Genomic DNA, 14,939 nt, shown 5'->3' with positions numbered 1-14,939 from the left:
TTCCCTGCAAAAAAAAAAAAAACACCCCCATAGCATGATGCTGGCAACACCATGTTTCACAGTAGGGATGACATGTTGAGGATAATATGCAGTGTTAGGTTTCCTCCACAAACAACATTTTGCATTTAACCCAAAAAGTTTAAGTTTGGTTTCAACTGACCAGAGCACCTTCTTCAAGATGTTTGCTGTGTGCCCTACATGTTACAGTTTAAACATGCTTTGCTCTGTCTCGGAATTTGAACCATATTTTTGGCAGATGAGAGTCTCATCCTTTGCACTTCCTGGCTGACCTTTATGTACTTTCTGTTTTCCCTGCTCCCCGTCAGATCATTCGTAGCATTTGGTCTCAGTGTTTTAGCCTTGCCTTCAAGAGCTTTTGTGAGTTTTTTTACACAGCCTTTCATCCCTTTTGGAATTTGTTCATCCATTTGTACCAAGTACGTAGATAATGAAGTTTCTGCCTGCCTTGTTTCCATCTCCAGTCTGGCCCTCACTAGTCTGTAAGTGGAGGATGCTTTTCTGTTCGACTCCTGCTTCCCCTAGAGCTGATTTGCTCTGACATCATTATACTCTTGTAGTGGATTGTTTCTCAGATCTCAGACTGAGGATGTCAGCCTGCCCCAACCCTCTCTTTCCATTTCTCTTCAGAGTATTAATCATCTTTTTCCAGTCCTAACAGCCACAACCTTATCACCTAACTAAATACTCTCCTCAGCACTGTCTTCTTCATTTTATCATTGCTCTCTTCCATCCCGCTGCCAGAAGACACTCTCTGACCACTTGGGAACCTGGTCGCAGAGCGGAAGACGGACTTTTACTCCAACGCACAGTTAATGATTTGGCAATAAACTTTGTAAACCTTTGTCCAAGTCAATTGTTAGTTATTGGGTCAAACTAAATTAACTTGGTTCCTCACACATCTAGGCCTAAGCAAGCTTGAAATTGGACTTCTTATGGGTTTCTTACAATAATAACTTTCTTACAGTCCTTTTGCTTCAAGTACAGATTTGTGACTTGCAGCAATACTAATACTAGTCAACAAATTCTTTCAACTGAGCAGTGGATCTCTGAAGCTCCACCAGCGTTACCACAAGCATCTTGGCTGCATCTATGATTAAGGCCGTGGTGCAACGCCTTTTCCATTTTCAGCTGATGGACTGAACAGTGCTTTGTGAGAAGTGCAAAGCTTGTGTTAAAGTTTTACAACCTAACCTGGTGACTATTAGGTTCAGTTGAGGCGACTGTGGCTCAGTGGGAAGAGTAGTTGTCTTGCAATCTGAAAGTTGGAGGACAAAAATGGGAGATGCTGAGTCGACTTAGAGGCTTGCTGGTGGTTTACCAGAGAGCAGCTGGTAGGTCCATGTTATTTTATATGGACCTTAAGGCTAAAAGGAAAGCCTACAAGTCATATATACATACACACACACACACACACACACACACACACACACACACACACGTTGGAGCAATCGGCATCCTTATATTATTTAATATTTAATTAAATAACCATTCAGTCTGTCTTTGGAATACCAGCCCAAGATGTATTAGGACAATAGATGGAAGAGGGACTCAAGCTCTGGTATTACTGAACAGCAAAATCTGCACACATATGGAATACATTCACACAATTTCAATTTCTGAAAATATAAGAATTTATTCACAAAAATAATTCAACTCCAAGTTAAACTTATTTCAGTTATCAAACTCTTTACTAGGCTAAAACAATTCAACTAAAACTACCAAGCAAAATAAAGGAATAAAGAAAACTAATGAAATATGTACAAATGTAGGAACAAGGGAATCAATAAAAATGGTTAAAAACCATGACCAATAAAATGAGGCAATATTACCATTCAGTGTTATCTATGTTTGAGAACCAAGGTTTATGTTCAGGAACCTGGAAATTGCTATGAATCAGAAAAAGATGGACCCAAGATTCAGCCAGACACAGTACTGAAAGTTTAAAAGGTTTATTCAGCCACAGGAAAACGTCACACAGGTAACACTCCTCACAGCTTCCAGGAATCACTGAGGCAGAAAGAGGGATTAGTGACTTGTAGTCTTTCCAGATTTTGCAGGGATCAGAAAAGCCACTAACCTGCTTTTGTGGAACTTGAAACCCAGAGGGGAAACCTCTGTGGGTGGCAGGCGGTGATCTCCACAGCACAGGGAAGAAGTGACACCAGGCTGAATAATCCGAGGGCTAGGCTGGCTCAATAATCCAAGGACAGAAACAGGGTCAACGATCGGAACAAGAGGCGTCAGGCAAGGGGCAGGCAGAGGCATAAACCAGATGCAAGAAACAAGGTTGACAACCAGAATCCAAATAGTCCGACAAGGAGCAGGCAGAAGCATAAATCCAAAAGGCAAGGCAAGATCAAGAACAATGATCAGACAGGAAGGAACGCTGGATATCTACTCACACGATGGCTTTCAAAAATCTGGCACCATCTGCTTGTCAGAGTCAGTATATATCAGGGAAGACACAGGTGCTTGGCATTCCACAGATTGCACTGCACTGCAGCAGCCACCAGGTGTATCTAATCTGCTGATTGCAGCCAGGGAGACAGGGTAGAGCAGACGTGCCAGAATCATAACAGAAATAAAATTAAGTTAGTCTTACAACTTAACTAAGAACAATGATTGGTATATCTCCAAACAACCAATCACAATGCAAAATCAAGAGTAGATTAAACATTATTTTAATAAATAATATTTGAAAAAAATTATTTGCTGAACGAAAAAAAAACAACCTCATCCTCAATGTTGTTTAATTAGCTATCCTTATTTTGTAAAATAATATTTGAGTAAATATTATTTTCTTTTGAGTCTCATAAGATGGCGACGAGTCGTGTGGAAACATTTGACTTCACTGGTGCTAGCCGTTGTGACTAACAAAGGAAAGCTTATCACTTGTTCACCACTTCTTTAAAGAGGAACTAAACTCCAAATCCACTTTTTTTGCAGATACAAATTGGGCCTTGAGTGTGCTATCTTTATTTTTTTTTTTTATTTCATGAAACTTATTTAATTCTACAATATTTGTCCTAAACCATCTTAGTGCTGTCCTATTTGGGTTGAACGGTGGTTACAGCAGTTGAATTTTCCTATTGGTTGAAACGGTACAGCTTAGTACATGCTTATGTCATAGCTCCCACATTCGGGTATAAAACCATTTCACTAAGACACGCCCCCTCGTAGGGAGTCAGAAGTTGGAATTGCTCCTCCACTGCCTCGGCAGCACCAGCTTCGAGCATCGCCGAGTCAGTGCCTCGAGCAAGGAGCTTGAACTGGTAAGGCTCAGGCCTGCTGGGCTCCATGAAGCCTCTCTTAACATCCGGCGACGAGGGGGGTGAAAAATCCTCCACCTCAAAAGATCTATCCATAGCGAAACTACTAGCATCGCTCTGCTCACTCTCATGCTTGAATATGTGAAATTAAGCTAGCTGCCACTTTCCCTCGTCCTCCTAACCACACCCCTGCTTAACGCCCTCCGCTCATCCACACACTTGGTATCTTTCAAAATTTGTCTGGGGGCGGAGTTATTCTTTTACATGTGGTATAGTTCCACTTTAAACACACAGCTGCACTCCTGTGGCTAAAAGGAAACTCTAAATGATGTATAACAGATCTCGGCCTCTTGCTAAAACTGAGCCAACTGAAAATAACATGCACTGAACTTCTCCTTATAAATTTTCTGTGGTACACCACAAGGTACGGCTTAGGACCGTGTTTGTAAGGTCAGTCCGCATCATAAAATCACATGCATGAGCTATAATAGCTCTCATTTATCACAATCCTCACTGAGGAAGACCCACCTTATCCATGTAGTGCTCCCTGCCAGACGTATTACTTGTTGTCAGTGGAAAGGGGCACTTCATAGATTAGATTCATTACTGACCTCATGAAGCATACAAAGAAAACAAATTGGGCGAAAATGAAAAATGTTTATCATTTGTTGACGCGTGCCCTATTTTCCACTCCCGCTCGTTACTCTCTAATTTGAAGAATCGCCACCATAGACAAGCCATGAGATCCTAAGAAAGGCAACAAAGAGCAGACGTTAATTTGCATCTCGACAAACAAACCAATAAGCCGTTCACTTTCTTCCATTACCAGGACAGAAAAGTAAACCACCAGCACCAAGAGTGAGAGCATGGCAGCAGCAGATAGCTGTGAAGGGTAGGAGCTGCAAGAGCAAAATAAAATGAATTCCTGAGTTTATGTGAAAACAGCAAACAACTACTTTGGCATATTATTGATTGACAACTAGATGAGAGGAGTGTGACTATTTGGGCTTTAATGCTGAATTCAGCAGCCCTTTCTGGTGCACATCCACCATTACACTGCCAAAAATATATCAGATGTATCAGAAGCTGCATTATAGTTTGACATTTTGACTTCAGGAGTAACTTTGAAAACCGATACTATGTTTCTCTTCCACATTCAAAACCAAAAGAACGTCCATATCATGAAGTGGATGTAAAAGTATAAACAACCCTAATAAAATGCCAGATATGGTGCAAATAATGACACCACAATAAATAATTTAGAACCTTTTTTGTTTTTAATCTAATCTATAAAACTCAACAAAAAAAAAAACTGAAAACTTTTAGGTGGGGAAAATAAAAGGCTAAAATAACATGGTTATGTAACTGTGCATACCCTTTATCTTATCGCAGCACGCACTCCTTTTGGGTAGGAATCTATCTGCATGACACATGTTGACTTGGCAACGTTTGCCCACTCTTCTTGGCAAATCACTCTAAATCTGGCTTGCCCTGTGGACAACCCTCTGCAGATCACACCCCAGATATGTTCAGCCCAATTGAGTTCTGGTGCTCTGGTGTCAGTCTTTTTCTGATAAGGCCATTCATGCTTTGGGTTGTTGTCGTGCTTAAGGATGAAGTTCCTCTTCCCCTTCAGCTCCCAGGTAGAAGCTTTTTTTTACTGCTTGACTGACTTCTATTTTGTAATTGTTCAAAATTCTCTTCACCCCAGTTTCATCTGATGAAAAACAGCCCCAGATCACGGTACTGCCACTACCATGTTTAACCGTTGGTACACAGAGAAAATCTTGGCAGGCTTGGATGTTTTTATTCATAAGTAAAGCTGTCGGGTTCTGGGTTCAGTGTGTGTGTTGTGCTTTGTTTGTGACTTTGTTTTCAGTTTCCAGATGATGCTGGAGTTTCTCAGGTGTGCTGGGTGACAAGTGTGACTGATTTGCTGATTGCTTTGAGGAGTATTGAAGCAGGAGTTTTTGGAGAACCGCCTGTTTGTTAAAGCCGAAAAGTGTGAATTTCATCAGCCTTCTGTCACATTTTTGGGCTACATCCTTGAGGGTGGACAGATGCGTTCTGACCCAGAGAAAATAAGGGCTGTTCTGGAATGGCCTGTGCCAGACTCACGAAAATCACTACAGCATTTCCTCAGATTTGAAAATTTCTACATATGATTCATCAAAGACTACAGTCTGACAACTGCACCCCTTACTGCATTAACATCCTCCAAAGTCTCATTTTCCTGGTCACCTGAAGCTGAAGCAGCTTTCCAAGCCTTAGAGGAGAAGTTCTCACAAGCCCCCATCTTAGTTCACCCCGATCCTTCTAAACAGTTCATTTTGGAAGTTGATGCTTCAGACACCGGTGTAGGGGCCGTTTTGTCTCAGAACTCTGAGGATGGGAGACTTCATCCTTGTGCTTTTTTTTCTCGCAGGTTAAGCAACACAGAGAGAAACTATGATGTGGGCGACAGAGAATTACTGGCCATAAAGCTGGCCCTTGAGGAATGGCGCCACTGGCTTGAGGGGGCCAAGCATCCCGTTCACGTCTAGACTGATCATAAAAACTTGGCCTGCCGCCAATCAGCAAAATGACTCAATCCACGACGCCCATCTACATCTTTATTTTTCTCTCATTTTGATTTGTGTATATCTTTCAGACCAGAACCCAAGAACACTAATGGTGCGTTCACACCAAACGCGGTTTCTGCGAAAGGAGCGGCCGATTTACATGTTATCCCTATGTAGAGGCGCGTTCAGGAACGGAGCGGCACAGTGCGAAGGACACGGAGGACGCGGCGTGGAAGGCGCGCCAAGCGAAGCGGGAGTGGAGCGAGAGCGAGAGCAATGGACGAGTTGAAAAATCTGAACTTTTTCCTAAATTCGCGTCGCGTCAACCAATCAGGGACTGGATGTGGCTGTGACGTAGGGTGAAAGACCGCAGCGGAGAAGAAGCAGTTGTCAGTCAAGATGGAGGACCAGATCATAGTGGCGGTGTGCGGCAAGCCAGAGTTGTATGACTCAACTAATTACTTTTACCGAGACAAGTACAAAAAGGACCTGACCTGGTTATGTTTAGACACAAATATCTTATATTTAAGAGATGTGGACATTAAAAATTGGCTCTTTTTTTACTGAGCTGAGATTTATTTACTCACCGAAGACAGATGGACAGGCGTTCAGCAGCGGGGATATAGTGCCGGTAGTTGGTGTCCCGGAGGCCGATTCGTCTCCCAACGCAGGACAGAAGATCTTCGAACCGGGTCCTGGATAGATGGAAGTACCGCTGAAATCGACCGTCATCCAGATGCAGCTGCTGGAGTAGGTGGTGGTACTCTCCGAACTGTTTCCGTCCCTGAAGAATCTGGTGAACCCAGGGACATCGAGGTCGGCAGCGTTTTTCGGCTCTCCACAGGTAAAACACCGTAATTATCCGTGAAATCCATGTCGGCCATGTTCAGTTGAAACCAGCAAGCAGCAGATGGAAGCTCTTCCAATTTGAAGACACGGCGAAGCATTGCCGCTTGTTGCCAAATGCCATCGCGGAGTTCATGCGGAATGTTAAGCGGGCAAAAGCACACAAATGAGGCGAAATATTCACAGAATCCGCATTCGGTGTGAACGCACCATAAGCCTGATTCCCTCTCCAGACAGTTTGCCGCGGCCAATTCGGTAAAGGAACCGGCTCCCATTCTGCCGTCCAATTGGACAGTAGGAGCACTCAGGTGGGAGATTGAGGACATTATTAACAGGGCTCAACAGCAGGAACCTGACCCTGGCACAGGACCACCAAACCGGATTTATGTTCCATCTCATGTACGTATAAAGCTCATTGATTGGCTTCACACAGCTACGTTTTCAGCTCATCCTGGTGTGAGTAGAACCATTGCTTTGGTTCAGAGAAGGTTTTGGTGGCCATCCATACATAAAGATGTTAAAGATTTAGTTCAGGCCTGCGCCATCTGTGCCAGAAACAAGTCTAGTAACCAGACACCTGCAGGTCTTCTCCAAACCCTCAGCATCCCTAATTGACCATGGTCCCACATATCTTTAGACTTCGTTACTGGACTGCCTCTCTCATAAGGTATGACTACCGTTCTCACGATCATTGATCGTTTTTCTGAATCATGCCATCTCATTCCACTCAGAAAACTTCTGTCAGCACTACAAACAGCAAAACTCCTCACTAAGCACATTTTTCGTCTCCATGGGATTCCCCAGGACATTCTGTCTGACCGTGGCCCACAGTTCATCTCTCAGGTTTGGAATCAGTTTTATTTAGCTGTAGGACCAAGAGTTTCACTGACTTCTGGTTATCATCCTCAGTCCAACGGTCAAACGGAGAGATTGAACCAACAACTGGAATCCACCTTACGTTGCCTCACATCCACAAACCCTACAGATTGGTGCTCATACATATCTTGGGTTGAGTATGCTCTCAATTCACAGATATCTTCAGCTACTGGACGCTCGCCTTTCGAAGCATCTATTGGGTATCAGCCACCTCTGTTTTCTGCTGACGAGAAGGAGATCACAGTTTCATCAGTTCATCAGCATGTTCGCCGCTGCCGAACCATCTGGAACTTAAACGCTCAAGCCCTTCACCGAACTGACCGAAAACGCTGACCTGCACCCGAGTATCAGCCTGGTCAGAAAGTATGGTTATCGGCACGAGACGTGCCACTTAAGTCTATATATAAGAAACTTTCACCCCGTTTCATCGGTCCATACGAGATCGAGACTGTGATCAGCCCCTCTGCGGTTTGCCTTCGCCTACCAGCAGGTCTTCGCATTCACCCTACATTCCACGTGTCTCAGATTAAGCCAGTGGTCTCCAGTGATTTGTGGGTCCCGACTCCCTCTACCCCTGGCGACCTGACTGCACTCATTTAGTAAGCCTCTCTTCTGATTACAATAGTTACCTTTCGTTATTTTGCAATATTATAAGTTCCCTGTCTCACCAGTTCTCTTCCGCCCCTTTTCATACAGTTGGCGATTCACCCGTTCATGTTCCAGACTCACTTATTGTAAATAAAACACCATTCACTGATTCAGTTGTTCCTCAGAGTGTTCTTCTGTATGTGGGTCAGATCTATTATGAAAACAATGACAAAAGCCTTCTGTCTCGCAGCCCTACCCCCATGGCCAGGATTGCCAATTCTCAATCCCCCAAAAATAAATCTCACTTTTTCCACAGTGCTGTTTAGTAAACACAGTAGTAATTGGGCAATTGCTCTGAGGTCCTAATCGCTGCAGGTGCTTGCAGCCTTTGGTGGTGCTGCTTCAGAACTGCAGCTACACATGCAACTTAACAAAGAGATCAGTTTCCTAAAGTAAACCATGATGCATCAACTATGCAGCTTGTTCCCCTGTTTTCATGACAAACCATCACTAACCAAAACCTATTTTAACATTTGTTTCTTAAAAATAAATAATCATCCATAATGTTCCACTTTTTTTCAGTCTGACCACCCCTTATTACCCCATCTCACTTCAAGTTCCACTCAAAAGGTAGCAACTCTAACACATAATCCAGATACAAAAACATGGCATATAGTTGTCACATGCCCTGCACATCCAGTATTTGCCAGAAATTCCTCCAGCTCCTTGATTGTTGCTATTGCCTCTTGGCAGCTTCCTTGACCAGTTTTCTTCTAATCAATTTATCAACTTTGGAGGCTTATCCAGGTATCCACATATTTATGTCTGTTTCCACTGCGCTCCACTGCAAATGTAATACCTTGTTGGAAATTGTTTCCAACCTTCCCTTGATTGTTAGGTTTTGACAGTGAGATCCAATGGAAATGAGAAAACAATCAGAGGTATATTTTAATCAGTTGTATAGGTTACAGGTCAAATGTAAGTTCTGAAATGATATATACTGGTCTTACTAAAACATTTCACAAAAACCTGGCATGTTAACAGGGTGTGTGTAGACTTGTTATAGCTACTGTATGTATTGAAAATGTCAAAACATGGCTCTCTTTCAACTGAAAGCTCTGCATTTTGATTTTAAATATATATGTATTCGATCACATTAAAAATAGAATGCAACTTATATAGAAAAACCTGAACTGAAGTTTTCAAATTATAAACCTTGATTCTTGATTAATGATGTGTTTTGTCTATAACTGTGATTTAGGTGCACTCTCTGAAGTTGTTTGTGTTGTCGCTGCCTCTCTACAAAAGGTCATTGCTAATCAGCTGAACCAGTAGGAGACTATAATCTCTTTCACCTACACAACTGAAAGCTGCTGTGAGGGCTTCTGTAGACTGAATGGCCTCTCTACATCATTACTTTCCTCACTCTCGCCTTTTTTTATAATATATATGTAATCAGTCTCTAGCTTTCTCTCAAATCAAACCTGGGGTTGCTATTTTTACCTGACTAACAAGGTATTGGTCACAGAAGACACAGAAAAATGCTCCCTGACATCAGCAATAGAGACATGGTACTTGTGTTATGCCTGCCTTTAAAGCTCCCAAGAGATGGAGATATTTGGAAGAAAAGGGAGACAATGTGAGAGCAAGAGCTGACAGTGGTTAGCCAAACTCTTAACCTTGAAAACAGATGAAAAGAGCCAGCCAGGAGCTGAATGACTTTGTTTTTTTAAAACAGAGTCTAAATGACAGATGTGCTGTGTCACTTTAAATGAGAAACAGTTTGACTCTTTGAAAAGTCAAACATGCAGAAAGACTTTGATATAAATACAGATAAAACCTGGAAAACACTGAGCTGTGTGAACTAGTCCTCCCCTCTCACAATGTTAACTTTACCCAGAGGTATTGAATATCTGAATAAGATTTGTGTCATCTGTCTTGTGAACTTGTGCTCCCTCATCTTGTGCCTGCTCGATGTGCTAAGCTGACTTACACGTGGCTCCAGCTTTATATTTAAGCTGGCATTAAATTAAACGTCACTAATACCAGGGAAAAATAGAAATATATAAACATAAGTTCAGTTAACTTAACTTTGGCCTTTTTAACAGTGAGTCCACATTTTGAAATATGATTAGATTTAATGACAAACAGGCCTTCAAAATGTGAAATTATTCTTCCTTGAGCAAGTTTTACACACTGCTGGGTATAATTTAAGAGTTGTGTTCCTTGTGTTAAACATAAAATTAAATGTTTGCAAAAATGTATATTATATTATCCATCCATCCATTTTCTATACCCGCTTTGTCTGTAAAGGGTCACTGGGGAGCTGGTGTCTATCGCCAGGGGTCTACGGGCAAGAGGCAAAAACATGTTTTTGGACTGTGGGAGGAGGCCAGAGTACCCGGAGAGAACCCACGCATGCACAAGGAGAACATGCAAACTCCATGCAGAAAGACCCCCAGCCAGGAGTCAAACCAAGGACGTCCTTGCTGCAAGGCAACAGGGCTACCATCTGCGCCACCGTGCAGCCACAAAATAAAAACAAAATAATTAAAACAAATAAATAACAGAGGGAACAATATTGCACTCCATTTGGAGAGACTTGGTCTTATTGGTCATTTTTATGGACCAAGCAGAAACCAGGATGGTCGAGCTCCTCACCCTATCTCTAAAGGAGTGCCTGGCCACCCTACGGAGGAAGCTCATTTCAGCCGCTTGTATCCAGGATCTCGTTCTTTTGCTCATGACCCAAAGTTCATGGCCATAGGTGAGGGTAGGAACGTAGACCGACCGGTAAATCTAGAGCTTCGCTTTTCGGTTCAGCTCTCTCTTCACCACAACGGAGCGGCACAGCCTCCTCATTACTGTGACAGCTGCAACGATCCGTCTGTCGATCTCCTGCTCCATTCTTCCCTCACTCATGAACAAGACCCCGAGATATTTGAACTCCTCCACTTGAGACAGGAGCTCCCCTCCAACCTGAAGAGGGCAAGCCACCCTTTTCCGGTCAAGAACCATGGCCTCGGACTTGAAGGAGCTGATCTTCATCCCAGCCCCTTCACACTTGGCTGCGAACTGCCCCAGTGCATGCTGTAGGTCTTGGCTAGAGGGGGCCAGCAGGACCACATCATCTGCAAAAAGAAGAGACGAAATCCACTGGTCCCCAAACCAGACTTCCTCTAGCCCTTGGTTACGCCTAGAAATCCTGTCCATAAAAATTCTGAATTTGGTGACAGGATTGGTGACAAAGGGCAGCCCTGCCAGAGTCCAACATGCACCAGGAACAGGTCCAACTTAGTGCCGGCATTGCGGACCAAAGTCTGGCTCCGCTTGGACAGAGACCGCATGGCCCCTACTAAAGGGCCATATATTATATTGTATAGTCTTGTATTGTACTGTATTATTATAGCCTGCCTCTCATCCAATACCCACGGGAGATAGGCACCAGCCACCACCACCCTGTGAGATGAGGGGGTAAAGATCATGGATATATAGACATTACTGACATGTATATGTCCAAAATAAAGAATTATGTTTTATGGGACGTAAGCTACAAAACACAATCCTAGGTGCTTAAAACAAGGTTGCTAGGCTTCTTCTCTTCTCTTGTTCTTTTTTTTTTTGGCAAGATGTTTCACCTCTTGTCTAAAAGGCTTTTAAGTTTTGATCATTGGTTGGAAGTTTAATGTCTAACAGTTGTAATCAGAACAATAAATTGATTAAGGGTATTAATTGAGCCATCAAATGAGTTACTGGTCATGCCATCTCTTTAGTTCAGGATTGTCATGTGCTGGATGACTAAGAATCTACACCAACAAACGAAACACAAGATCCACAACTTATTGTGTAGCAAATATTTAAAACAGTTATTTTAATCTTTTTTGCTACAAGGACAAAGTGCAACAGATACTGCTATAATTAAAGGTTTCAAAAAGGATTTCCCCCTGTTGAGCTTACTGTTGGTCAGCCTTACTGTCAACTATTTAGGTACACTTAATCCTGTGAAGGGGCATTGGTGCTAATTTTGAAAATATTGTATATTAATCAGTTTGAATTTATGATCATTAGCAGGTTGTTTTTTTCAACTATACTCATATCAGACCTGGCTGAAGTTCATGTCCGAGTCAATTTGATCAATCACAGATCTTGTCCTTGACCTTTACACATTAAGCCTTTGAATGTAAAGATATCCACACACCCTGAACCACAAGGTCACATGACACAAATAAATGTAGTTCCTTCTGCCAACATCTCAGTGTCACTGTAGGACACTCCCAGAAGTCCACTGTTCTTTCCCCGGTGAGATAGAACTGTTTTGGCAGGAAGATTAAAGACCAACTCACTATTAGCCAGGTGGTTTTAATGCTGAGACTGAAAGGTGTAACCCAAAACCAGCTGTCATAAAGGTGATGTCTCAACTAGAATGGTCCTTCAAAAGGATAATAATTTTTAAGTAAATTATTATTGAAGTCCAGTCAGAATTTGTTCATAAGACAAAGGTGTACAGAATTACAGTACCAAGCTGGTTGCAGACACACACTTTACATGCATGACGTATTTCCATCTCCATAAAACATTTACAAGCAGTTACACATTGAAGGTGGGGGAGGGGACTTATATAAAATCCAACATCCTTTAATTGACAGTCATATCACACACAGCCCGTGTGAAATAAATCATTGATTTTTATGTTTTAGCAATAGCACATGTAAATCCACAAGCGGACATTTTGTCAGAAATTATCCATGCAGACCTGTTTAAGACTGCGTTATCATTCCACCACTCATCAAAAACACAGAGGGAACTCAATCTGCCTGAGATAAATTATTCATCGCTCTAATTAGGGCACACGGTGCTGGACATGTTCTGTGAAATAGTGTGTTCCCTGGTTAGGAAGTTCATTGAGTGACATGGGACAAGCAGAATAGCTCCAAGGTGATTGAATTTCAGTATTAATAGAGGTAAAGCAATAGAGAGCCGTATTAATTCCCAGAAAGGTTGGTGCTACATACAGGTGACATGTCGCGTGACTCGTCTGCATAGTCTGGCTCAGAGACAAGAAGGCTACAGCTAAAGGTGGTCTTTTTAATTTGGCTGTATTCCGTTACAGTAACAACATTAGCAACGATGACACATTTTAAAAGAAAAATATAAGATTAATGTTAAATCATGACAATGAGATATACAGGGGTTGGACAATGAAACTGAAACACCTGGTTTTAGACCACAATAATTTATTAGTATGGTGTAGGGCCTCCTTTTGCGGCCAATACAGCGTCAATTCGTCCTGGGAAGGACATATACAAGTCCTGCACAGTGTTCAGAGGGATTTTAAGCCATTCTTCTTGCAGGATAGTGGCCAGGTCACTACGTGATACTGGTGGAGGAAAACGTTTCCTGACTCGCTCCTCCAAAACACCCCAAAGTGGCTCAATAATATTTTGATCTGGTGACTGTGCAGGCCATGAGAGATGTTCAACTTCCCTTTCAAGTTCATCAAACCAATCTTTCACCAGTCTTGCTGTGTGTATTGGTGCATTGTCATCCTGATACATGGCACCGCCTTCAGGATACAATGTTTGAACCATTGGATGCACATGGTCCTCAAGAATGGTTCGGTAGTCTTTGGCAGTGACGCGCCCATCTAGCACAAGTATTGGGCCACGGAATGCCATGATATGGCAGCCCAAACCATCACTGATCCACCCCCATGCTTCACTCTGGGCATGCAACCGTCTGGGTGGCACGCTTCTTTGGGGCTTCTCCACACCGTAACTCTCCCGGATGTGGGGAAAACAGTAAAGGTGGACTCATCAGAGAACAATAAATGTTTCACATTGTCCACAGCCCAAGATTTGCGCTCCTTGCACCATTGAAACTGACGTTTGGCATTGGCATGAGTGACCAAAGGTTTGGCTATAGCAGCCCGGCCGTGTATATTGACCCTGTGGAGCTCCTGATGGACAGTTCTGGTGGAAACAGGAGAGTTGAGGTGCACATTTAATTCTGCCGTGATATGGGCAGCCGTGGTTTTATGTTTTTTGGATACAATCCGGGTTAGCACCTGAACATCCCTTTCAGACAGCTTCCTCTTGTGTCCACAGTTAATCCTGTTGGATGTGGTTTGTCCTTCTTGGTGGTATGCTGACATTACCCTGGATACCGTGGCTCTTGATACATCACAAAGTCTTGCTGTCTTGGTCACAGATGCGCCAGCAAGACGTGCACCAACAATTTGCCCTCTTTTGAACTCTGGTATGTCACCCATAATGTTGTGTGCATTTCAATATTTTGAGCAAAACTGTGCTCTTACCCTGCTAATTGAACCTTCACACTCTGCTCTTACTGGTGCAATGTGCAATCAATGAAGACTGGCTACCAGGCTGGTCCAATTTAGCCATGAAACCTCCCACACTAAAATGACAGGAGTTTCAGTTTCATTGTCCAACCCCTGTATATATTAAAAGATATATTTAAAGGAATAATTCTATATGGATTCCACATTTGTTACCTTTTTTTAAATGGAGACTTTTTTAGATTCAAAATCTGAAATATCTACTTTCATTTTCTGACCATTATTTGTTGGATAATTTCCAATATTTGATGTGTTTTGGTTTGGTTCTCTTTTTGTGTGTGTTTTGGGTTTATTGTCAATGTAGTATCACACCAAGACCTCTAGCTTGATCTTTTGTGATAACAGTTAATTGTCTCATCATTTCATCATAAAACCTCTAGCTTATACAGTTGTGATAACATTTAATTCCATCACATCAAGATA

Source organism: Girardinichthys multiradiatus, chromosome 5 (genome assembly GCF_021462225.1).
Source record: "Girardinichthys multiradiatus isolate DD_20200921_A chromosome 5, DD_fGirMul_XY1, whole genome shotgun sequence".
Lineage (NCBI taxonomy): Eukaryota > Metazoa > Chordata > Actinopteri > Cyprinodontiformes > Goodeidae > Girardinichthys > Girardinichthys multiradiatus.
The sequence above is the reverse complement of the archived record's forward strand: the minus strand, read 5'-3'. Positions refer to the sequence as shown.